At 41.8% G+C, this 24,923-nt stretch overlaps 1 long non-coding RNA gene across 1 annotated transcript; it reads right to left on the bottom strand.

Annotated features, from left to right (window-relative positions):
- Positions 1–7,630: 7,630 nt before the first annotated feature.
- LOC128899439 (uncharacterized) lies at positions 7,631–11,803 on the bottom strand. Its single transcript, XR_008463104.1, has 3 exons — positions 11,741–11,803; positions 11,240–11,324; positions 7,631–8,122 (listed from the first exon to the last, which is right to left on the bottom strand). It is a non-coding gene; the product is annotated as an uncharacterized LOC128899439 (long non-coding RNA).
- Positions 11,804–24,923: the final 13,120 nt, after the last annotated feature.

The raw sequence follows: 24,923 nt of genomic DNA, 5'->3' as shown, positions 1-24,923 counted from the left end.
TTGTTGATGCATGTTGTGTACCCTGTTATTCCAAGATAACCCTCTGTGTTTATAGCTACCAGCGTCCTGCTTTAGTTACACGGTGCAGGCACAGCACTATTCTGCTACACTGCTAGCCACTTCCGTACCCATGCTGGACACTGCCTACCACCATGTCAGGCTCTAGGCCTACACTGCCAGATCACTCACACTGCTTATTGCAACCATTACCACAGCAGGGGGTTGGACTCAAAGATCTCCAGAGGTCACTTCCAACCCCTAACATACTGGGCTCCTATGAAATCATCCTGAAAGCTCTTTGCATATGCAGAGGCTGCTTGGAGAGGTGGGTGCTGCATGTTTTGTTTGATGGGTCTGCCCTAGCAGGCTTGGTGGGATCTATGTGCTGGCTGAGGTTTACTTTCCAGGGCAGGCTGTATTTCCAAGCAGAAGAGTAACACGGAGAAAAGTTTTAGGAGAGTAACAGAAGGATGCAACATATGCAGAACACAGACAGAATAAATGAAGGTGTAGGAAGGAGGGAGTACAGGGAAATGGAACCCAAACGAGTATATAGATGAAAACATAGAGAGCCCTGGAGGGGAGAACAGAAAGGCTGACATTGGACCAACAAGGTGCTCCAAATAAAGGAGCAATAAACACTGTAGCAGATAAGGACAATATAATTCTGTCATTGTTTTCAGTCTCTTTCCCCTCCAAACACAGATGTCTATGCAACTACGTGCAAGTTTGTAGTCATCTGTATGTCTATGTCCATACATGTATATGTAAATATAAGACTCTCTTTATGAAACTTATTTAATAGAGGGTTCTATATAGCCTAAATTTTATTTTACTTCTGACACAGGAAAACTCCCTCAGGCTACCAACATCAGCTGCTTTCTGTTATGCTGCCATCTGTTATGTAAAATAACTAGAATTCCTTTTTCCCCCTCTTTCACTAGTGGCTTTCCTGGTTTTCAGCTTTGGTTAGCTTTTGTCTTTTTAGCTTTCTTTTATGATGCAAAATAGCCTTTTACTTGTTAAATAAAATATTGCAAAATATACAAAATGCATCAAATATATGTATGTTAGTGACCTGAGAAATACCATTTGTTTTGCCTTCTAGTTGCTGAATTAAATTGCAGTATATTCCACGGTGTATGAGGTATGTATGCTGGGAGGTGTAGCAAGTCCACCATGGTGGTATAGTGTCATGCTTCAGATCTGAATACAGATTTGGATTTTAAACACCATTGAAATGTGATTGAATTAAGGGTTTCAGTTTAGAAATGTCATTGACTTATGATCCAATATGTAAATTAAGGTGCAAGAAACTAAACATTCATAATATTTACACTGCCATTACCTAGCAGATTACACCATAGATGGCTATGAAGTCTCTGGAGAATTGTTAGCTTGTTGGGGACTTCTAAAATAAGTGAAATGCACTGTACATCAGACTGCACAGTTGTATTATTATCTTACTTCAATTCCTTTCTTAAAACTAGAATTTTTCTCCTTTTTTTGGTGATCCTCAGGTAAGTTTTTAGAGTAAAGCCTCTGCACATCTTCTCTTGTAGCCTCTACATTCACAGTATCTTTAAACTGGTGCCATGGTTTAGTTGATTAGATGGAGTTGGGTGATAGGGGAGGATGATCTCAAAGGTTTTTTCCAACCTGGTTAATTCTATTCTATACCACAGTGCCAGCTACAACAGGTAAATGATTCACTTAATATTAAGGAGGAGCTCAGAGCTCCACACAGTGGGGCTCAGCCCCAGTAAGAAGCCCCAGCCAGCACCCGTGGATGATATTGGAGGAGCCATCAATCCTGGTCCTAACAACCGGGGGGCCACCAGGCCCCCCGGCCTTTGTTGTCACCACCACCATCACCCAGTGTGCACCATGGGCACTCACCAGCGATGAGAGGAGGATCCTCAGCCCAGACGGGCTCATCTTAGGGCTTCTGCCTCTCCTGGTGGGGATTAAATAGAGGAGTGGGCGGGGAGGGCAAAGTGGCCACACCTGGGGTGGGAGGAGCCTCTGAGAGCCCAGGTGCTCTGGGTTTGAGGGGAAAATGGGGTGGGTGAGGGACTTTTTAGGGTGTCAGGTAATGATAGGACTGGGGGGAATGGAAAAAAGACTAGAAATGGGTAGATTCAGATTGAATGTTAGGAAGAAGTTCTTCCCCATGAAGGTGGTGAGACACTGGAACAGGTTGCTCAGGGAGATGGTGGAAGCCTCAGCCCTGGAGGTTTTTAAGGCCATTCTGGATGTGGCTGTGAGCAACCTGATCTAGTGTGAGTGTCCCTGCCCATGTCAGAGGGGTTGGAACTGGATGATCCTTGAGGTTCCATCCAACCCTAACAATTCTGTGATTCTAAAACAATTTTGCACTTTAGGCTGGATGTTAGGAAGAAATTCTTCACAGAAAGAGAGATTGGCCATTGGAATGTGCTGCCCAGGGAGGTGGTGGAGTCACCATCACTGGAGGTGTTTAAAATAAGACCGGACGAGGCACTTGGTGCCATGGTTTAGTTGATTAGATGGTGTTGGGTGATAGGTTGGACTTGATGATCTTGAAGGTCTTTTCCAACCTGGTTAATTCTGTGATTCTGTGATTCTGTGAAATATGAACTATATATCTAGAAAATTCAATTTATATCTGACCAAAGGGGTTTTACAGAAAGATTACTTTTTTTGCAGATGACTGTATTAAAACCAAGACTCAATAGTCTATATTGTCTTCATAAAACAACAAATGCTATGATGAGATTTCTAACTCTCTAGTTCACCTTTGTCCCAGGAGCCTGTGCGGCTCCCTCTGTTCCCTCTGCTGGTGGAAATTATCTTGGAGTCTACAAACTCTCTCCATCATACATGTCACTTTATAAATGTTAGGGGACAGGAGATTCTTGCCTTCTTTATCCACAGTTTTGAGACACTTTTCCAGGAGGAGGGAAAATGTGAAGCCACAGGACCAGCCACTGGGGACTGCGGATCCTCTGTTGTTTTAGAATAAAGGGCAATGAGAGAAAAGGTGTTCGATGCAAACTAGTTCTTCAGATGTGAATTTCTGTGGGGGAACTGGAAAAGAAAGGGCTGTGGTTGCCTCTTGGAGCTGATTGACGAGAAGCAGAAAGTGAATGAAAGGAATTACTCTCATCTGGGACTGTTGCATCTGCTGGCCTAAACCCTATGAATCTCTTTATTTTAGTCTTTGAGATGAAAAGTCACAAAACCCATGCAAAGCTTGCCAATGTCGATGTGTAACTTGCTGTCTTGCTGTAGACGGGTAGAATAGAATAGAAATGAATAGAATAGAATAGAAACGAATAGAATAGAACAGAAATGAATAGAATAGGATAGAATAAACCAGGTTGGAAGAAACCTTCGAGATCATCATGTCCAACCCATTATCCAACACCATCTAACCAACTAAACCATGGCACCAAGCACCCCATCAAATCTCCTCCTAAACACCTCCAGTGATGGTGACTCCACCACCTCCCTGGACAGCCCATTCCAATGGGCAATCACTTTCTTCCTAACATCCAGTCTAGACCTCCCCTGGTGCAGCTTGAGAGTGTGTCCTCTTGTTCTGGTGCTGGTTGCCTGGGAGAAGAGACCAGGCCCCACCTACCTACAACCTCCCTTCAGGTAGTTGTAGAGAGCAATAAGGTCTCCCCTGAGCCTCCTCTTGGCTCCACAAACTCACCACCTTCCTTGGATAGCTCTCTGTATTTAAATGTTTAAGATGTCCTCACTGGGAGCTGTGAGGGTTTTAAGGGCCAACAGTAAGGTGATTGTGGGCTTCTTGTTCCTTGATGGACTAAGAAACAGAGACAGTGGATCTCATACCACTAAAATTCAGATACATAAAATCTGTCAGCCAAGTCTCAGCTGTATTTCTGGGTGTCACTTAAAGACATTAGTGATTGGCAAAGAGAGCCTAAAATCAGCTTTTATACACTGAAACTTAGGGGAAGCTCATTGCACATGATGTGTTCCAGAAGGAGTCCTAGTGAGATGCAGCAAAGCTGAAAGCTGGTGAGCAGTGAGCTGAGACTCAGGACAGTGGGCTACAAAGTGTTTGAATGTGGAGATATTGACCAGATCAGTGGCACCATCACACCCAACCAAACTTATTTAAATTCACTGTCATGTGGCAGCCACAGATCAAACTAAATGCAGCTCCACGGAGATATTCACTGTAAATCAGTGAAGTCTCTTGGAGCAAATAAGCAGTGTGTTTTAAAGGTTCCTCTGAAAAAATATTTAGCATGGAGCTGCATTTGTTGTGTGGGGAATTACTCAGACTTCAGTCTTGTAGCAACATGATGGTAGACTGAAGACATTTCTCCCTCTTGTATGAAATCATGCTTTCTTGGATAATTTGAGGCATTTGGCAATAAGTAATGGTTTTGAACATTGCACCTTTAAGGCTACTAAATGTAGGGGGGAATTGCAAACACAGAGTGTTTGCTCTATGCAAAACCTCTGAGAAGGGGTTACAAATCACATATTTATTGAATTATTTTACAGGAATTTTCTAGTCAGGAAATTGCAGGAAAGCTGTAACTGGTAAGTCACCCAAGCCATGGAACAGTGGAGCTCACTCCATGAGATGCTCCTTTTTGGGAGGTTAAAGGGAGTTTAGAGAGGTGTGTATCTTAGGAAATTTGAGCTGAGACAGGAAGAGAAACCTTTCTGTTACATTACAGACACAGTGGGTACTACAACGAGTTGCTGAAACTCTTCAGTCATGACAGCATATTCGGTATCACTAACAGAAATGAGGGATTTATCAGTGGGGGAAAAAAAATCAAAACAATAACTCATTCTGCCTGTCACTTTAGAATTATATATACTTGGTTTGCTTCCTCCTCCACTGACTTGCAGCCACCTTCAGGGATGGAACAAGTGCAGCTGTTCAAACAGCATGCAGCAACCCTAAACCATGGAAGGAAGTGGAGACATTTATCATTATTCCCCATCTACAAGGAATTGTAGGAAGACAGTTGAAATTACTTTGCACCTCCAAAATACTACATCTCTTCTGACATAAATATGCCAAGCATATTTAACTTCTTCGTTTAATGACCACCAAAGCAAAGGTACACCATTCCAAGCCTCATGGAAGGAGCAATATTTACTTTTCATCTCAGATTTGATAAACTGAGAACAAGCAAGTGAGAAAGCATCATTTAATGGTAACGGGACTACTGGAAAAAAAATAGAATGTTTTGAATTTTATTTTTTTTCCTAATCTCTCTAAAAATGTAGAGAAGATTAAAATGTTTTTATGGAGTTCTGGGGAGAGCCCCTTTTGTTTATGGCCATTTCTAACTCTATTGTCAACACATTTCTTGAATGCCTTCTCTGCAGTCAATTTCTTCTCTCCCAGAAGAAGGTAGAATGGTCGTTCTCATGTGATTATTTTCAAGAAAATATATTCCCAGCCTGAAGATACCTTAGGACTATTTATGTAATGATGAAAAGAAGCTGTTCTCCCAGTTGTGTTAAAGAGTCAGAATTATGCTGAGAATTGCACTACAAAGGATATCTACATGATTATACAGATAATACATTTAGCATTGTACTGGAAAAATTTGCAATTGATTTAGCTGAAGCTCAGACACTGGCCTGGGTTGTCAGTGCTTCCTGGGTTTGTTCAGGGTGCAGGGCCACCTCCACAGCCCTCAAAACATGAAGAAGATTACAAGCAGAGTGGCTCTTTGCTGCATCTGCATGACCTAGAAACGCTGTACTAGTGATACCTATTGCACGCATTGCACAAGTGTGACCATTAGAAGGGGTGGATTGTGACCGTTTTAGGCTGTGCCTTTAAGAAAGGGACAGTGTTGGAACACTCTGGCTGAATATTTTGAAAACAAAGATAGGTCTAAATGAATTTCATTGGTAGATTGGTAGAATGCAACTTTAAGTTTTAGTTCAGTTGGAATTTTTCTTAGTTCCAGTCTGTTCTGTTCAGCCTGTCTGCTTCTGTCCCTCTGTGAGCAACTTGCCGGAGCTGACCTTGAATAACAGATAAAGGCTAATCCTTGCATGCGCTTGGAGCCTAACAAAATTTCATCCTTAATAATTACCCTTTTCTCTCTCTCTAACCTCTTTTTGGGAAAAAAGGGAGGTAGGGGGAGAGAGAGGGTACAGGGGGGGGAACCCTCCTCCTCCTCCAGAGGGAGTTCTGTTCTGTATTACTTTCTTTGCTGTACATTTCTGTATATATTGTAAATACTGTATATTGTGTATACATCCATTTGCATTTCATCCTGCTTGTAAATATAGCTTTGCTTCTCCAACTGAGTTAGCTGTGGTTTCTTTGTGGGGGAGGGAGAACTGAACTTTTCTCTCACCACTACAACAGGTAAAGGGTATGATCCTACAAGTGGGCTTTTTATCTCTCACACTGGTTCTCCAGCACCAAGGTGGATCAACTGAAAGTGAAAAGCTTTTTGAAACTCCATGCATCCTTAATTTTGGACAATGAATCTTCACTTTCTGGATGACAGATCCAGTGCTGCTCCTGGCAAGGATTTAAGCTGTTGTAATGCCAAGGATTTATAAAAATTCAAGCGGTGGAGTATAGCCCAGGGCTCTGTAAAGCATAGTTTAAATGGTTTATTTAGGCATTTACTGAGATGTTTCTTTCTGCAAATTACATGCCCTGTTTTTCACACGTTTACAGTCTCTATTAGTGGAGGAATAAGCCCTATTGAAATATTCAATCTACATTTTAACTGAAGGATTAGTAAAGCCAGTAATTCAAACATTGATTAGAAATGCAGCTTTCAGACCTCTACATGCAACCAGGAGTTGTTTATTACTATCCAGGTCCATTGGACTTCACATGTTCTTCAGGCATGGCTTATAAAAGACCAACATGAAAGTGCAAAATAGCAGGGCTGCCCTGCACATCATTTTGCTGGTGACTTTGCTTCCTCTGTTAGCCTTCATCCCTCTTGTTATCTGGATTGCAGGTTCTCCAGAGAAGGGACTCCCCTTCACTCACTGACACAAAAGTAATCCCAGTGTAGATTGAGGTCTGTGAGCAGTGCTCTAATATACACAAATATAACATTTCCAGAGGGATAACAAGACATTTGGAAGCAGGAATTACCTGCTTTTCCTCTTAAAGCATCCTGCAAACAGAGCTACTTACCAACTTGCCAAGAACCAACAGGCCTTGTCATCCATTTTTTTCCCCTCTCACCTTGAAGCAGCTCTAAAATGTCAAGATGTGATACTCCTAATTGTATTGAACCTTGCTTTCCGAGAGATACAAACCTGGGTACTCCAAAAGCATGACTCACAGCAGGAGATTTATACTTTCAGATTAATTCCTCTTAATTCTTCAGGTCAGGAAATTATTTAACACAAACAAAACATGGTTTAAAGGGGAGACTGAGATTGAACAAATATCTTTCCTGTTGGGTGGCTCATGATGAAAACAGCACATGGTTGTCAAGGGCAGCCCTTCACTCAAGGCTGAAATTTCTTTCCTGGCCTGAGTACTCTTCTCCTAAAAAGCAGTTTACCTATACCTTACAAAATATTCTAAAACTGAAGTAGGAAGGAAATAGCTGCTGTACAAATGTGCCATGTGATTTTTACAATTGCTGATAAATAATTCTAAAGAGAATTGAAGGTACAATGGAACAAAAGCACCCTGTGGATTAGAAGCATTTTCACTTCTGTCATCAGGGGTAGAAGAAGTAAATGACTTTGCTACAATATTTACCAGTACCTGCCACATACATATAAAAGTGGATGCTTGGGCTAGCCAGGTTGGATTAATTTCCTTCAGGTCAATTTTCAAGCAAACATTTGAGATGCACCTTAAGCTGTGGCTGAGCACTCTTGGTTGGTGTCCAGGCTCTCAGCCTGTCCTCAGCTCTGGTCAGGATGCCAGCATCACCCTGTTTGATTCCTGGTCCCTCTGAAACAATCACAGGCTGTTTATTACTTGTAGTTTCCCACCTCTGTGCAATGTTTGCTGTTCTCTGTGTCTGCAGAATATCTAAGTCAAGAACAACTTATCCTCAGTTATTGTAGCAGCCAAAAGATGATAGAAAGGAGATCTAAGCTGTTTCGATTCTTCCTGTGCAATTTGTTCAGCCTGAGAAAGGAGAAAAACATGCATCAACAAGTCTGTGAATGGTTTTAGGCTGGGTGAATCTGTGGGTGTAACTAAGTCATCCAGTATACCCAAATGCAGAAACAGGCATATAAGCCTGAGAAAAAAGTGTAGAGGAACCAAGATACAGAGAGTAAGAGTCAAGGAAAGTGAGTGGGAGAAAGTAAGAGGGAGAGAGGGGAGAGAGAAAGAGGGAAGGAAAGAAAGGGGAAGGGGTAGGGGAAGGGGAAGGGGTAGGGGAAGGGGAAGGGGTAGGGGAAGGGGTAGGGGAAGGGGAAGGGGTAGGGGAAGGGGAAAGGGAAGGGAAAGGGGAAGGGGAAGGGGAAGATGATGGAGAAGGAAGGGAAAATTAAACATGTTGTTTATAAATTATGACATTCTACATAGCCTAATTTTGATCACTAAAATAAAATATGATATTTAAAATTTAAAATATACTTAGGAAGTGAAACACATCAAATACCAAAATGATGGAAATATAATCACAGACAGGAGTAAACTGAATACTAGCACCATCAGCACTCCATCCCTGAATATTGAGAGACAACATCAAGCCAAATTAAGATTTCTGAGCAATTTTTGCTCTCAAACTCTTCAAACCTCTATCTGACCTCTGCTGGCCAGGTTTTTCTAGCCTCTTTATATGATGCATTTACAGAACACCACATGCCAGCTTCACAGGCATGGCTGAGGCTGGTGGATGATATTTTTTATATGGCTGATTCTTCTCTCTACACCAAGTATTTAAGCAACTGAGGAATCCAGACACTATTTCTAACTTTTCTGCTATTTCTGAGCAGACATCAGTGTTTCGGAGGATGCTATCTGGTGGAGTGAGGTATATGACCGGTCTCCCAACAGATACCCAGTCAGCATGGCCTCGTTTCACTCTTGTGCTTGGGAACCACCTGGGTCAGGTTTCCCACGGGCTAACACACCTTCCTGACACCCAGCCACGCCACCCAGCCACTGGGACAGCTATGACTGCACTGACAGAACGAAAAAACACCCTTTGATTATGGAATACTTTGTGGCCAGACTATTATTAACACACATTTTCATGTCCGCTGTGTTTATATAAACCAGAATAGATTTTATTTGCTTTTTTAAAAACTTGTAGGAAGTGCAGAGAGAATGTTCTTCTATGGGAGCATGTTGGACTGGCAATCAAAGAAGCCCTTCTCTTTGAATGCAGAACTGCATGTGGCAGGTAGATGATTAGCACAGTATATCGCTGAGAGGCATTCATATACTGGATGTGCTACAGGGACCTGGGGCAGCATAAATAAACCACAGTGAGATGCATACTGCAGAGATACAAGTCTCCAAAAACATCCCAACCTTATACTCAGCCATTAACAGCCTTCTCCTCATGGTGCTTGGGGAATCATTCCTTCTTCCAGGTACTTTTGGGATCATACCTGTTCTTCAGAAATAATAACCATATAGTTTCATGTGGCCTCCCAACAATGGCAGCTCTAGTAGTCTCTAAAAGTAGCTTCAGACACAAATTGCAGTATTGCTCAGAATTGTCAAGTTCCATTTTATGGCAGAGGTTGGGAGCTCTGGCACTATAATGTAAAGTGTGTGCTGCACAGGGATCAACATCTATGCATAAACTTAAATGTATTTTCTTTTTTCAGCCAAGCATTAACATGTATTACAGTTGAGTTTACACTGTAATCCTTGGCTGCCTACTAAAACCTGTAGACTTTTAGATGCTTATTCCCTGTTAATGAGCTACAAAACCTCTTTCTTGATGTTATGATATCAGTGCAATATCATATTTACATGAAAAAAAAAAAAAAAAGGAAAAGGCAGAAAATATCACAATAGGTCAAATAATGAAATAATTTCCTGAGCAGAAACTCTCCTCTAAATCAGTAGGACCAAAGAAAAGTTTAAGGGCTGGTTTTTCAATCTACATATCTTAAAAAAAGAAAAACCTGTTAAAATGCATCAGATGGGTTTGTTTTGTATCTTTTCTTGCCAACATGAAAAATGCCTTGATGATTGCACAACCACAGTCCTTCAAAGAATAACTCTGATTTGACTTAAAAAACTTCATTATACTGGCTTTGCCACGTAGACTATACTTGCCTCTGGGATGAATGAGATACTTTCTACCTATCAAACTGAAATCCATACAGTAGTTCTCAGATTTTAATGAGCAGAAAATCTTTGTTGGAAAGACAGGTTAGACTTGATTTATTTTTTTTCTTTTTAAGATGAGAAAATACAGTCAGTAGCAGTGGGAAGAGTCAACATGTTCACTGGCTGCAGCTCTTGCTAGATCTTATGTATGAGAGAAGGATTAGAGCAGCATGGATTTCACCTTTTGTAGACCTGGAAAACTTAGTTACACATTTGTATTGGTGAACAAATGCCATGAGCTGATCCTACTCCTATAGACATTAGGAGGAATTTTGTCATTCACATTCTAAGGAATAATTCTTGGTTGTTTTGTTTTTATTCTGTACCCAAGAATTTTACCAGAACAACACAGGGATTTACTTTTGCAACATGCTTCTGGAACATTAGAACAAACCTCATTTTAAAGTTCTGTCTTAGTATAGACACTCTTGAAGGAACAGGAGAACAGGGAATAGAGACTATTGTGTAACAGCAGGCAGCCATGGAGATCAAGGCCTGCAGACTAAATTTATGGGCAGCAACATGAACTTCTCAGTGTAAAGCAAAAGGGTGTAATGCAATTCATGAAAAAGGAAGCAGTGAGTAGCAGTTTTTCCCCACTGCTCTGGTAAGACTAATAGTGGCACAGTGCAAAAAGTTCTGGTGCTTGAATTTTAAGTGTGAAAAGTTGGAAACAAGTCAGAAAGGGAATGAGAAAATGTCTCTCTCTAGTGAAAGCCTGGAAGGGATCTCTCTGCTTGCTTTATCAAAAAGACGGAGACATGACCTGTCTAAAGTGTACAAGTACCACCACGAGATAATACTATATGCAAAAGAGCTCCTTCATCTAGTGGAGAAAGCATAGCAGGAATCAACAACTAGAAGCTCATGCCAAACACATTCATACAAAGAAACCCAAGCATGCATTACTAATAGTAAAAGCAATTAATCCTGGGAACTACTTACCAAAAGTAGGGTTGGATTTTCTGTCTCTTGATGTTTTCAGATCAAGATTGGAAGTCTTCCTAGTAGAGATGCCCTAGGCAAACCCCTATGAAAGGGAAGCAAAACAAGACATAATAGTCCATGATATACCAGTTGACTGGATGATCCTGTTGTTACACTGGCTCTATCTCTGCTAGTAAATTAAAGTCTCAGGACTAGGCCTAGACTCTAGAACATGATTACCTATGCTATAAAATTGTTAGGATATGCTCACAAGTACTGTTTGCCTGGATAAACTAGCCTTCTCCTAGATGCACTTAGCACAGTTTGGGAATAAGCATAGTCCAGGGCTACAGGAAATTGGAATATGGACACCCTATTTTGGAGAGGAAAGAAAATGGTGGTAAATGCTGACCAGGTCACCCCTGGCTTGGCAAAATCCATTTTGGTCTGCATTACTTGCAAAGTCTTGAATTGTCTATGGCTGCTCAAGCTTCAACACTGAGCAGGAGAATCAATCACCTGTGAATCAGATATTCCAGAGCTGCCTCTGAGTAGGTGGAATGATGTTGACATACTCATAGCTTTGATGAGCTCTAAAAGGAAAAAAGGAAGAATGTTTTGACATATTTTGAATATTCAGAAAGGATAATTGTTTCCTGCAGTAACTGACATTCCACAGGAGTAGTGTATTCCTGCCAGTCATGTCCGTACTAGATAGAGCCGTTGAAGCAGTGCTTCCCACACAATCCTTGCAATTAGGCAACATGGATCTTCATAACTGGGATCTTTCGAATGTCAACACAGCTTCCTATTCCAAGCATCAAGTGCCCACTTGGTGCTGATTAGCAACATTGACTTAATGTGTTTTGTTGCTGATGGTGATGATGTACAGGGACCCAGCTGCTACCCCTCCATGTCTGCTGCAATAGGAAAACAAGAAGTTCAACTTCATGACAAGTTTTAGTATCTCATCTCCATCTCAGGTTGGACTTGATGATCTTTGAGGTCTCTTCCAACCTTAGTGATACTGTGATACTGTGATCTCAGAGATCCCAGAAGGGTGCTCTTCACTGTTTCCAAATGCTGGACACATTTTTTTGCTTCCTGAATGCTAAAGAAAAACTAATCCTCAAGCTTTTCATAGAAGAAAAAAATCCCATATACTCTGACTAAAGATTTACCTGGCTCTAAACAATTTTCTACAGTGAAATTACAGCTACAGTGCAGGTTTTCCAGCACTGCTGAACCTGGCAGCATAGTAAATATTGTATGGGACATCAAGAGAGTTAGGCAGTAGTTGCTGGGCTACCACCATGTGCTTCAGATGTTCCTAATGTGTGAGAGACTTGTGACAAAAGACTGACATTACAGTGAACCTCTATGTAAAGACTGCCAGACTTCATGTTCCTTCATAAATCAACCAACACAGAACCCCCAGGAGTACACGAAATAGTATTATCCTTTCTTCTGGTTGAGGAAATCAAGACAGAAAGGCTATGTGCTTTTGAATCACAAGATGTCCAAAGAGAACTGAAGGGCATGTCTCCATTGCAGGTTGCTGTGCAGAGATACCATATAGCTTTATGAGCACTGCATAACTCCAAAACAGGTATTTTCATCCACACTGAGTACCCCAGTGACAGGACTAACTTAACAGACAGTATCTGAATGAGGATGTTTATCATTAGTTCATTACACCTAAACCAGACCTGTGCTCTGTGTGTATTACAAGACTCTTGCCCAAGAAAATGGAATAGTTCTGAGTCTGTCTGAAAGAGCACCACAGCTGCAGCAAGGGAATGCAGAAAGACACTACCCAGTTCTCTTCTGAAAGCCTAAAGATTCTATGCTAACAACAAGGTCATCTATCTCAAATCAAGGTTTATTATTTTTGTGAAAGTCAGATCACTCAACACCCGCAGGCAATTTCCTAAGCATCTGCATTTTTACAATGTGAAGCTAAGGTGGGATGAAAGGGCAAAAGCCAGTCAGCTCTCAGAAAACCTGGCACTCCTGCCTCTGCAAGTTTGCCTTAGCTGAGTAAAGCTGTCATTTGCAAGGTATCAGTGAAAAGCTTCTGGTTTAAGTGAAGCAACATTGTGGTTGTGATTTTCTCTTCATTATGCAGAACACCCATATTTTAGAAAATCTCACTCACATTACATACTGGCCTTAAAAAAAACACACCAAAAACAATAGTTTGTCATAAAAGTGCATGTAACAGCAAAAAGCAGAGCACTGAAAAGAGGATACAAATATGCTAACAAAGTGTAGAAAGGCCTCTGGGCTAGACATCACTCATCCCCAGCCCAGGGCAGCTTGCACTCTTGCAGCCACAGTTCAGGAGCTGGACAACAGGCATTTTGGATGTGGCCACTCAGTTTCCAGGGAGAAGGTTGCTTGCCTGCATTGCCATGAGGCATGCCACAACTCTAGACTAGAGGACAGAAAGCAGTCCTTGATTTAATTTTGTAGTCACATAAGTGCCATCTTAGGATTTATCTTGCCAGGACACAAGAGAACAAGAGCAAATGGGGCTCTCATCAACATTTCAGACATCAGGACTTAGCAAGAGGCAAGTGAGCTACTGTAAAAAGAACCCCAAGATCAACTTAGGACACTAAGTTGAGGTACCTATATCTAGACTTCAAGGCGTGACATAAAGGCACAGTTTAGTAACCTGATACCCTCTTGGTGTGCTCTGTAGCTTCTGAACAATAGTGCAAAAAACTTTGGGTCTTTTCTGTGCTGTGTAATTTCTCACAGCATCATGTAAAACTCTTGTGCATCTGAGGACATGTGTCTGGTGAACCAAGCTGAGCTCATAGCCTTGGGGATTGGTGACCTCAGTTGCTTTCTGGGCTTCACTGGCTGTACTGACAGGCTCTCCACTGACCATCATGGTCTTATATGGAAAACACCTACTAGGTGTGGTTTGCATGTGGACACCAAAGTTCAGGAATCTTAAAACAGATTTGAAACCTACCTCAGCTTTCTAAAGGATTAACCTTGACATTGACCATAAATTTCATTAATTTAAAGACAGACATGTGAAATCTTGTATTACTTAAGATTATTCTAAACAACAAGAACAAAAAAATAGAATGCTACACTTATTTGTTCTAATCAAGGCACAGAGAAGTACAGAGATCCAAAGCTACCAATGTTGATTTCCATACTTTATGTTACTCATCATTCTACCATTGAAGGTACTAAAACTTTGTCTGTGTGAAGTGGTAGTGCATTTTTAGAGAAGGTCATGGATGGATTATGTCTGTGGATGCATGTGACCGTTTGAGGCTGTGCCTTTAAGGAAGGGGCACGCTGGCTAAATGTTTATAAAATATTTTGTATTCTAAACAAATTTCATTGGCTAATTAAGGGGGAGAGGTGAGATTGTTAGTCCCAGCGCGGCTGGAACTTTCTCTCAGTTCCTCTTCCTTCGCTGTCCCTATCAGCTGGACTGCTTCTGGGCTTTTTGCCAGAGAGATAAGAACTAACTCACTCCCTGTGATTAGGCCTCTGTCTGCTGTGCTAACTCCCCTTTTTTCTCTTTTTCTACCTCTTTGGGGGGAGAAGGGAGGTAGGGGGGTGAAGGGGGCACAGGGGGAAGCCCCCTCTGTTGGGGGTCTGGTTTCTGACTGTGTTTATTTGCTGTATATTTCTGTATATATTGTAAAATACCTGTATTTGTTGTGTTACGTATAATCTGTTTCCTTGTAAAATATAATCTCATTTCTCCGACTGGGTTTTAGCCGTGGTTTCTTTCTCAGTGGGGGAGGGAAAGCAGAGCCTTTCCTTTCAACCTACCACAACGCAGCACTGGTCCCTAATGTTTTTTAACATTTTTTACAGAGCATAGAAAGCAAAGATCATAATAAATTCCCCAGTCATATCTGTCCTGCTACTGCCTCCTCTATGACAGTGACAGTGAGTCTTCTCAGATGGAGGTGAGAATGTCCTACAGAAGAAACAAAGAGATGAAAGCAAGAAGAGAGATGCTTTTCAAATAGCTGAGTAAGAGACTTTACTGACCATAATCAGACTTGCCAAACTGAGCCTAACACATGAACTGGCTTCTGTCAGGACATGTACATATCCACTGTATGCTCAGTCTTGTGATCAGGCAGAGAAATTTGACTACCATTAAGTGGAGAAAAGATACAAATCTATATTTATACTTCTCCAATCCATCCCACCAGGTCCCAGGATGTGTTCTTCTTCTTACTGTGTGTTAAATGAAATCCCTCACTTTCTTCAAGCTATCTTTCCTCCCCCTACACACAGACCAGCACACAAAGGGTTAACTGAGCTCTTCATGGCATTCAAATTTTTGAGAAATGGGGCATGGGCACTGTGGCTTTCATCATGCTTCCTCCTGTGTGGAGGCATGGAGCTGGAGCACACAGTGGGTGGCAGACATGAGTGACATGGTACAATGTTCTGGCTGGTCTGACTCAGCTGAAGCTGCAGCTGAGCTATAGGCAATGGCACTGGCTCAGCCTGGGAGTAGAAGTGTCTATGCTGAATATGCTAATGGAGTCTGAGTAGTGATGGGAAGTGAAAGCCATAAAAGACCAAATGGTTTTCAGGACCCTCAAACACTTACCTTCCAGTGCCTGCCCCCCCACCTACCCTTGCTGCCTTGCTCTAGAGGATGTTGTCGTAGTTTGGGCTGGGTGCCCTCTGCTACAGGGGTGTTTCCTGTGGCCAGAAGTCCAGCCCAGTGGGTGGACTCAGGAAATTAGGTATTTCTACCATAATCCCTTGCACCACTATAAATTTTGCGGTGGGGTCTGGCACTTCCTCTTTCCTTCCCTCTCCGAGACTTGGTAACTGGGGGAGAGATCTCCCGGCCATGGGCCTGATTGGGCCCAAGGCCACAGGGGGATGGGCAGTCTCAGGCCTGGCCAGCTGAGACTAGCCCAGCAGAGGGAGGGGGAAGAAGGAGCCCTGGGGGTTTTGGATGCACCCTCAGGTGGGGTTTGGGGTCTTTCTGGGTTTACTTTGGTTCCTTTCTTGTCACCATGTTTCCTTTTGCGCACACTCACTGTTCTCTATTTAAACTCTCCACTACTTTTGCAATCAGTTTGTCTGAGTCGTTATTTCTGCCTGTGATGGGGAGGGGGTCTGCCCCAACCCATTACAGATGGGATTGAGGAAGATGCAGTAATCAAGGCAAACATGAAATATTTGACATTTTCCCTAACCTCTCACAGCAAAAAATGTGTTTGCTTTCATTTCCTGCAGACACCTTGCTCAAATACATCATGTGTTCCTCAGAGCAGAGAAACTACCAGTGGCTTCACCAGAGAAGAAAAACACCTGAATGGTGCTGTGGACAATGTGGAATGAGAAGGAGTAAAGCCAGTCCTCAGCACTCAGTTCTGGGAGAGGCCATCCTCAGGCCTGTGATATCCTGGCAGCCTGAGGGGCATCAGGCTGAAGTGATGGTGCCGTATTCCCTGCAGCTGACAGTGAGGACTCAGAGGCCATCTCTGTAGAAATTCCTGGGTTCACATTAAAAAAAATAATGAATGGAATCAATCTGCTGCCACACACATAACTTGGCTACATCATGGCTGGAGAGGCATCAGCCATTTTGTGCTTAGGAACAAATTGAAGGATGTCTTGTCTTTGATTTTCCATCCTCTGTCCTCTCTGTACCACACACACCTGATTTTTACTCATCCTTACTTTACAGGAAGGGCAAAGAACCCAAGGATTCAAATGCATTGCATGACAGAAAATGCTTTTATAAAAAAAAACCAAACAAACAATCAACAAACAGAAACCCCCACCAACACCAACAGCACAAAAACCTAAACTGGTTATGTAGTGAAAGACTCTCCTTCAGGTGGAGATGAGATTTTGGGACTTTGCAGTATCAGCCAGGCAGTTTCGGATCCCGTTTCAACAGATCACAGAAACATAGAATCACAGAATCAACCAGCTTGGAAGAGAACTCCAAAATCATCAAGTCCAACCAATCACCCAATGCTAACTAATCAACTAGACCATGGCACTAAGTGTCTCACCCAGTCTTTTTTTTTAAAACACCTCAAACACCTCCAGGGACATTGACCCCACCACCTCCCTGGGCAGCCCATTCCAAAGGGCAATCACTCTGTGAAGAACTTGTTTCTAAGATCAAGCCTAAACTTCCCCCTGCGCAGCTTGAGACTTTGTCCTCTTGTTCTGTTGCTGGTTCCCTGGGAGAAGAGACCAACCCCCATCTGGCTACAACCACACTTCAGGAAGCTGTAGACAGTAATAAGGTCTCCCCTGAGATCTTAATTAAATAGATTCTACTTAAATCTGCTTCTCGATCACCAGAAGAACCACTCTGGGCAAATTCTATCTCTCTTTCTTCTGTAAATGACTCAGATGAGCTCACTCCTGTGCACTGGTTTTATATTGCTTAAAGTAAATAGCAAAGAATTTAGTGAAATAGAATTAGCCTTTTAGACATTTCTCTCTCTGATTCTCATTTCTTGATGTCTTTGTTATCTACATAGGAAGAGAGCAAATGAGATCTTTTGCTTTCTTTCTGGCTGTGAGGCAATTAATTCCTGTTTTTAATTGTGTGCCTTAAATGGTTTAACTTCCACACAGGCTGTCTTCTGCATCTCCCACTGCTTCTCAAAACCTCTGATAAATACAATGTGTTATCACTGCATGAGCTCCCTAACTCCCACATTGTGCTACCTTTGGAAAACACTCCCATGGGAATACCTATTACATTAAGCCTTTTTTTTTTTTTTTTTTAATTCCAGGGGCTTCAAGAAATTCTATTCCCTGACAGTCCTGGTTACATTGCTGTGAGGACAGATGGACAGCAGGTATGTTGCCATTCCTGAGAATGCCCCTTGTTCCCCTTCTCATGGAGTAAGGGTGACTCGAATCCCTGCCTTCCCCAGCAAGCCTGCTTTTTGAGGAGCAGTTTCTTTATTTATGAACCTCTGAGACAGCTTCTCCTCTTGGTGAGACCTTTTAGGAAAAAAACCCAAAAGACCACCTTTCAAGTACCTTGGCAGCTAGAGAGGGTTAAAAGTTTCCACTAGAAACCTTCTGTATCTGAAGATTTTGGTTAGTATGAACTACAATTATTTGTTAGGACACACGTATCCATTCTGGAGGGGAACAAAACAGGAGAGATTCTTTGCTTAAAAAAGGAGAAATGTATTCCACCAAGGTAGCTAACAGGTCAGTGTCAAGGACCTTTGCTTAGACCAAGGTTCAAATATCCTCTCTACAGATAGCTGGACATGAGGACAGGGATTCAACCTTTGGTCTCTCATCCAGATCTGAGTATTTAAAAAATAGTTCCTGTTTAGTCAGAGGTTGAATGAACAGTTAGAGGCACAATTTTGGCTTGCATTGAGCCAAGAAACATAAGTGTGGGCTTTCTGGAGAAGAGAAATACTTCCGTTACCATCTATTTTTACATAAACCAAAATGTTTTAAGACTCTTGGGTGAGAGATAGAGCTTAACCCTTGAAAGACTTTCTTTGGTAGATTTAGGATAATTTTAAAATTCAAGAAGCTTTTCTGCTATGAAAAGTGAAAAGTTATGTTTGGCAAATGCCAGGAAGAAATATCAAAGTAACAACTTAAAAAAATATGCCACCATTTTCAGGGTCAATATTTTTTATCAAACTTAACCCAGATCTATAAATAAATGTGTTCCTTCTAAAGGTTTGGGGGGGAGGCTTGTTTGTTTGGTTCTTCGGGAAAAACAAGTACTGTGCAGAACTGAGTACAAAATGCTTCCACATTCTCTCACCACACCTGGAATAAGGACCTTGCCCATGTGGCAGTGCTGGAGTAAGTGAGGCACTTCTTTCTAATTCATGTTCTTTTTCCTTCTCTAAAAATAGTGGTTTCCTCCTCTAGTGAAACAAAAAATCAGTTTTCTGGTCAGAGTTCTTGCCAGGGCTGTGCCCTACTTCCCAGGGGGTGTGAACTCTATTACAACCTACTTTCCCATTAAGTGCCTGACTAAAGCAAAGAAGCAGTTTATGAACAGGAATGCTGTCAGCAAGTCCACATGCACTTCCCAGTCCTCTGGCATCTCACCAGGCTGCTGACAGAGAAAAAAGTGGCAGTGGAATTATCTAAGGCAGCAGCACAGCCTCTTGTGGACTAATTTCAGAGAAAAGCAAGATAAAATTATCTTCCAGGTCTGAGGGTTGTACTGTCCAAGAGAAAAACCCCACTAACAAGTGACTTTTGGTGAGCTAAGTATCAGGGCATGCAGCTGAACACGTGTTTAATTTCTTGAGCTGGGTGTCAGGTACACTACTGTGAGTAATATCAGCTGGATTATGACTATTTTGCCACTCCTACCGACTCATGAGAGCAAGCTGAAAGTGTTGCCCTTATCTGTTCTGCCTGATTGCTCTTGTGAGAAGAGAAGGACACGTTTGCAAGTGGGACAGGTTTTTGAGGGCTCATTGTCAACAAACATAACTGCTTTTGGCACAGTCCACACCCAAAGGCAGGTCAAGGAGCATTGTTTTCACTTCCCTTGGAAATGCACTGAGAAATGCAAGGGATGATATTTTATGTAACAAAGCAATGTGATACAGCACTCCACAGGCAATTTACTGGAGCTCGGGTTTTAGACCAGCATGAAGAAGCAAGATTACTTTATTAAAGCTCACTCCTGCCTCTATAGTATCATTGAGCCAAAAAGTTTTATGCAATCTCAGCATCAGACATGCTGGTTTTCAATAGCAGCAAGATGCACCGAAGGACATGGGAACTCCAGTTTCACAGCCAATGCACATGCCATTAATTCACACCAAAACACAGGCTTTCCCTATGTTTATAGGGCCATGATGTTGCCACGTACACCATTCCATTTTCAGGTTTTATAACAAATCCCTTCTGTGAGAAGAAACCTTGTGGCCTCAAAATAAATACTATGAAACCAAAATAAATAATACCAAGGGAGTACCGTCTTCACTATAAACTGCTTAAATTCTGGCTCCTTGACTGGTACCTTGCTTGCATAATAACCACTGAGTCACAGTATGATCCTGAATGCTCAGTCATTACCTCCCTGGGTGTCGTGGGGAAAGTGGAAGCTCACCTTCCCAGCTGCTAGGTTTCAAAAATGTGTAGTGAAGTGTAAGTTATGAAAGGGCAGGACTAAGCTTTACATCATTTTTTAATTCAGCAACTCATTCATTTAAATGAGATATGGGAAGACGTTATGCAATGCTGCTGTACGCAGTCATGTGGGGCGTGTAATGAATATCTAATTCACAGCCTGAGAGATTTAATTGGTTGGAGACCATCTTATGACCATGGCCAGAAAACAAACAGGGACTCTGCACCAAATGAGCTTATAATAAAACGTGCTGAAGTCTGTGACTCACTTGTTGTCTTATATAAAACAGAAATGTTAGGGAATTGTGAAACCTTGTGAATTATGCAAGGAGAGAGTTTAATTACATTTATTGCATTTATAGATTTTTTTTCCCCCCACTGCTAGTAGCTTTTACTCATTAGATTTCTAACTGCTTGAAAATCAGAAATAAGAACTGCAGGTAAATTTGTGCTTGTTACCACTTTAAGAGTAATGAAAAATCAAACCTATCTGTACAGGTTATTTTATAGTAACATTTTCATTCATGCATAGTAGAATGGAGAAAAACAAAGGAACAACAAAAAAAAATTCTGTTAATTAATTTCTTCTGAAGAACATGTCCAAAAGATTAAGCAAACATTTCTCTCAGTCTTGTTACAGCATTTTTGCTTTCACTGGAAGTATTTGCTTCCACTCCAAAAGTATTTATTCATGTTACCAAGGAGCATTTCGGAATGATGTATCTCATACACATCTATTTCCCAACCTGCAGTTTACTGGGAATACTGACATAATTTCTTGCAAATAAAGGAGGTGGAAAGATAAAAATGCAACATTTATTGCTAAATGTGTAAAAATTTCATAATAAAAGCTTGATACATGGACTAGTTGAAAGGAAAAGCTAATTTTTCTTTTTTTTTTTTTTTTAACATTTAGAAATCCTAAATTTATCATCAAGAGGCAAATCAGAAACTTAAGTATGCTTCATTATCTTCCAAAGCTGTTCAGTGTTAATGGAGTGAAAAATGCAATTATTTGAATTGCTTTGCATCAACATCTGCAACCATTCATTTTATAGAAAACACCATAAGGAAAACAAGTGAAAGTGTATTTGTTATGACTCATACTTCCATTTGTAAACATGGCATAAGCACTCGACACAAGGAAATGGAAGTCAGATGGGAGGAGTCATGGAAAGAAACATAAAGTACTTTATCCCAGAAAACTGCTAATTATTTCAAGTAGTGCTGACCTCAGCATCCCTCATCCCTTAGCATAATCATCTGGCCCATGGCAATGACAGTCACTGGACTTAGAATAGAATAGAATAGAATAGAATAGAATAGAATAGAATAGAATAGAATAGAATAGAATAGAATTAATCAGGTTGGAAGAGACCTTTGAGATCATTGAGTCCAACCTATCATCCAACACTATCTAATCAACTAAATCATGGCACCAAGCACCCCATCCAGTCTCTTCCTAAACACCTCCAGTAATGGTGACTCCACCACCTCCCCAGGCAGCACATTCCAATGGGCAATCACTCTTTCTATGAAGAACTTCTTCCTAACATCCAGCCTCAACCTCCCCTGGTGCAGCTTGAGACTGTGTCTTCTTCTTCTGGTGCTGGTTGCCTGGGAGAAGAGACCAACCCCCACCTGGCTACAACCTCCCTTCAGGTACTTGTAGAGAGCAATAAGGTCTCTCCTGAGCCTCCTCTTCTCCGGGCTAAGCAACCCCAGCTCCCTCAGCCTCTCCTCATAGGGCTTGTGCTCCAAATCCCTCCCCAGCTTTGTTGCCCTTCTCTGGACACGTTCCAGCAAGTCAACATCTTTCCTAAACTGAAGGGCCCAGAACTGGACATAGGACTCAAAGTGTGGCCTAACCAGTGCTGAATCCAGGGGCAGAATGACCTCCCTGCTCCTGCTGGCCACACTGTTCCTGATACATGCCAGGATGCCATTGACTTAACCAAATTCTGAATGACGTTTGTGTTGCTTCCATTGGGTTTAATGCACTTATTTGGTTTATTAAGTAGTCAACTTATCGTGTGGAACAAGGAGCGGAATTGAGGTGTCTGTGATTGTCAATACCAGTGTTGCTCAGTACTTGGGATTGCATCTCCATTGACTTTATTGGCCACTAGGGATTACAGAGACTGAATGGTGGTAATAGGGTAAAAAGTGTCACATTGGTGTCCCTGTACTTTTTACAATTACTGTTTTCCATTTAGTCTGCACTCTGTACATTCTCAGAGTGTGCAGCAATTCTTGCTGATGGCTGATCTCAATTTAATAACTTCATTTCTCCACTTTTCAAGTAGCACAGTGATGGCACATGTAAAGCTAGCATGTCAATTTGATATTTTTAATATGTCCTCTAACGTCTTTACATCCTGGGCACAACAATTATAAATCACTACGATTAGTTGTTATTTGCACCCAAAAGCCTTGGCCAAGTTCAGGAGGTGACTGTAGTAGTTTATTTCTGCATAAAACTGATGATTAGTTCTCTGTCTCCAAGGTGCAAGATGACTATAAAAAGTAATTAACATAACTTCAAGTTATGTAGCCAGGTTCTCCTGGTAGCCAAGAGGAGCTGACAGGACACAGAGGATGTTTTGGGCTGGTTGCACCCAGGTGCCATGTGGGATGGCACAGCAACCCAAGCCAACACCACAACATGGGTACTGGCACCTATGCTTGGATCTGCACCCTGCAAGCATGGAATTTGCTAGTGCAAACATGCCCAATGAAGCCAGGCTTTCAGTCTGGCCACCTACTCCTAGTAGTTTGCAAATCAAGCCCAAAATTACACAAAGATCACTCATCCCACCAACATATATTTCTGCAGTCTTGCCACTCTCAAGTAAAGTTTTCAGCCAAGTGGTGAGGAATTTGGTGCTAAATGCTGTAGAAATGAAAATAAAGCCAGTGGGAAAGAGGTGCAAATCTCAGCACTCTGCAGTGCTTTTTCCTTGTTGCCCCAGTTCTGAGTTACACCATAGGTGTGACTTGGAGGGTGCTGGATTGGAAATGAGTATATTTGGAGGAGGAAACTGAAGGAAGAAGTCTTTTTTTCTGTAGGGGACTGGAATGGTATGTAGGACTGCATGGTGTAAATCCAATACAAACCTCCTGTTATGATCCCCCATGACTGTCTTCTCATTCCTTAAGTAATTGAGACTTCAGTACAGCAAAGCATTTAAGCTCAGGCTTCATTTTATGCTGTCAGTAAGTGCTTTGCTGAACAGGGGCTTAAAGTATCAAGCTTGCTGCATGAGATTTATCCCACCTAACTTTGGACATTTGCAAACACCAGACCTAGTGACCCCATGGTTTTGTCATCATTAATGAGGAGAAATAAGTATTTCTGGCTTACTCTTTATTAGGCCTGCTTTACCTCAGAATGAGAAATGCCATTCAGTAGAAGTGTTTGCAAGCAGAGCTTAAAATAGCTAGATCAGATGTAAAGATCTACAATGCAGGCACCTACCTCCACATACCTGAACCACAACGACCTCTGATGACAGCTAAGTAGAAAAGCCCATACCAACTGGAAGGTTATCAGGCAAATGCAAACAAAATTTGTACAGGCAACTGAAACGGAAAACTATTTTTTTCAGTGAGGAAGTTACAGCTCTAATTGCTTTGAAGACAAACAGCAGAAGAAAAGAATAGACCATTGTGATCCCCTTGTTTAAAGCATTATTTCTTTCATGCTTCCATTGTTTGAAATTGCTCCTCTGCCTCAATTAATTACCAAGTGTTCCTGCTCACCAGTCCAACTTTTAGAAGGCTGCAGCTAGGTGAGATTAATCTCCTCTTGTGTCAGACAGATATTTTTGGAGGAGGAATCCCAAATATTCAAGACATTTCTGCAGGGTTCTTTTACTCAGTACTTGTGTTTCTCTGAATGTTCAAGATATCTTTCCCTGTGTAGCAACTGGGATGTAAACTTCTGGGAATTACTGCAAATATGGGAATGCCTGGAATCCCTGTGGGAAATAACTGCAAAACCTTTAATCCTTGTTATCTCTGAGAGCACATAGTTTTGTTAGCTTGATTAGCAGTGGGAGAGGATGACCAATCACTGTGTTGTACAGTAAAACATTGCACTGTTCCTCTGTGGAGAGAAACTGTCTGGGTGCATTCCTGTGTGACCTGCCCTAGGTGATCCTGCTTTGGCAGGGGGGGTTGGACTCAACGATCTCCGGGGGTCCCTTCCAACCCCTGCCATTCTATGATTCTATGTTTGCCCAATGCAGACTGCCTCTGGGAAAATGCTGGTTCCTGGGCAAACACTACTGAGCCAAAGAGCAGCAGCAGTTCTTGGGAGTGCAGTGGTAGGGCTCAGGGAATGTGTGGCAACTGCAAAACCAGCAGCAGCAACTGTAGCTGTTGAAAGTACAGCACAGTGGAAAGCACAATTCTGGTACCAAACGTGGTCTGATGCCTACAGCACGACTCAAGGACCCCTTAAAGCACTGAACGGAGGCAATAAGATAGAAATAAAATTGACATTTTCATCTATGAACAGTGGAGACAGACAACTCCAGAAAACAGTTCATCTTATCCCAAGGAAAAGATGTGAAATTTGTGG

Source organism: Dryobates pubescens, chromosome 3 (genome assembly GCF_014839835.1).
Source record: "Dryobates pubescens isolate bDryPub1 chromosome 3, bDryPub1.pri, whole genome shotgun sequence".
Classification (NCBI taxonomy): Eukaryota; Metazoa; Chordata; class Aves; order Piciformes; family Picidae; genus Dryobates; species Dryobates pubescens.
The sequence above is the reverse complement of the archived record's forward strand: the minus strand, read 5'-3'. Positions and strand labels throughout refer to the sequence as shown.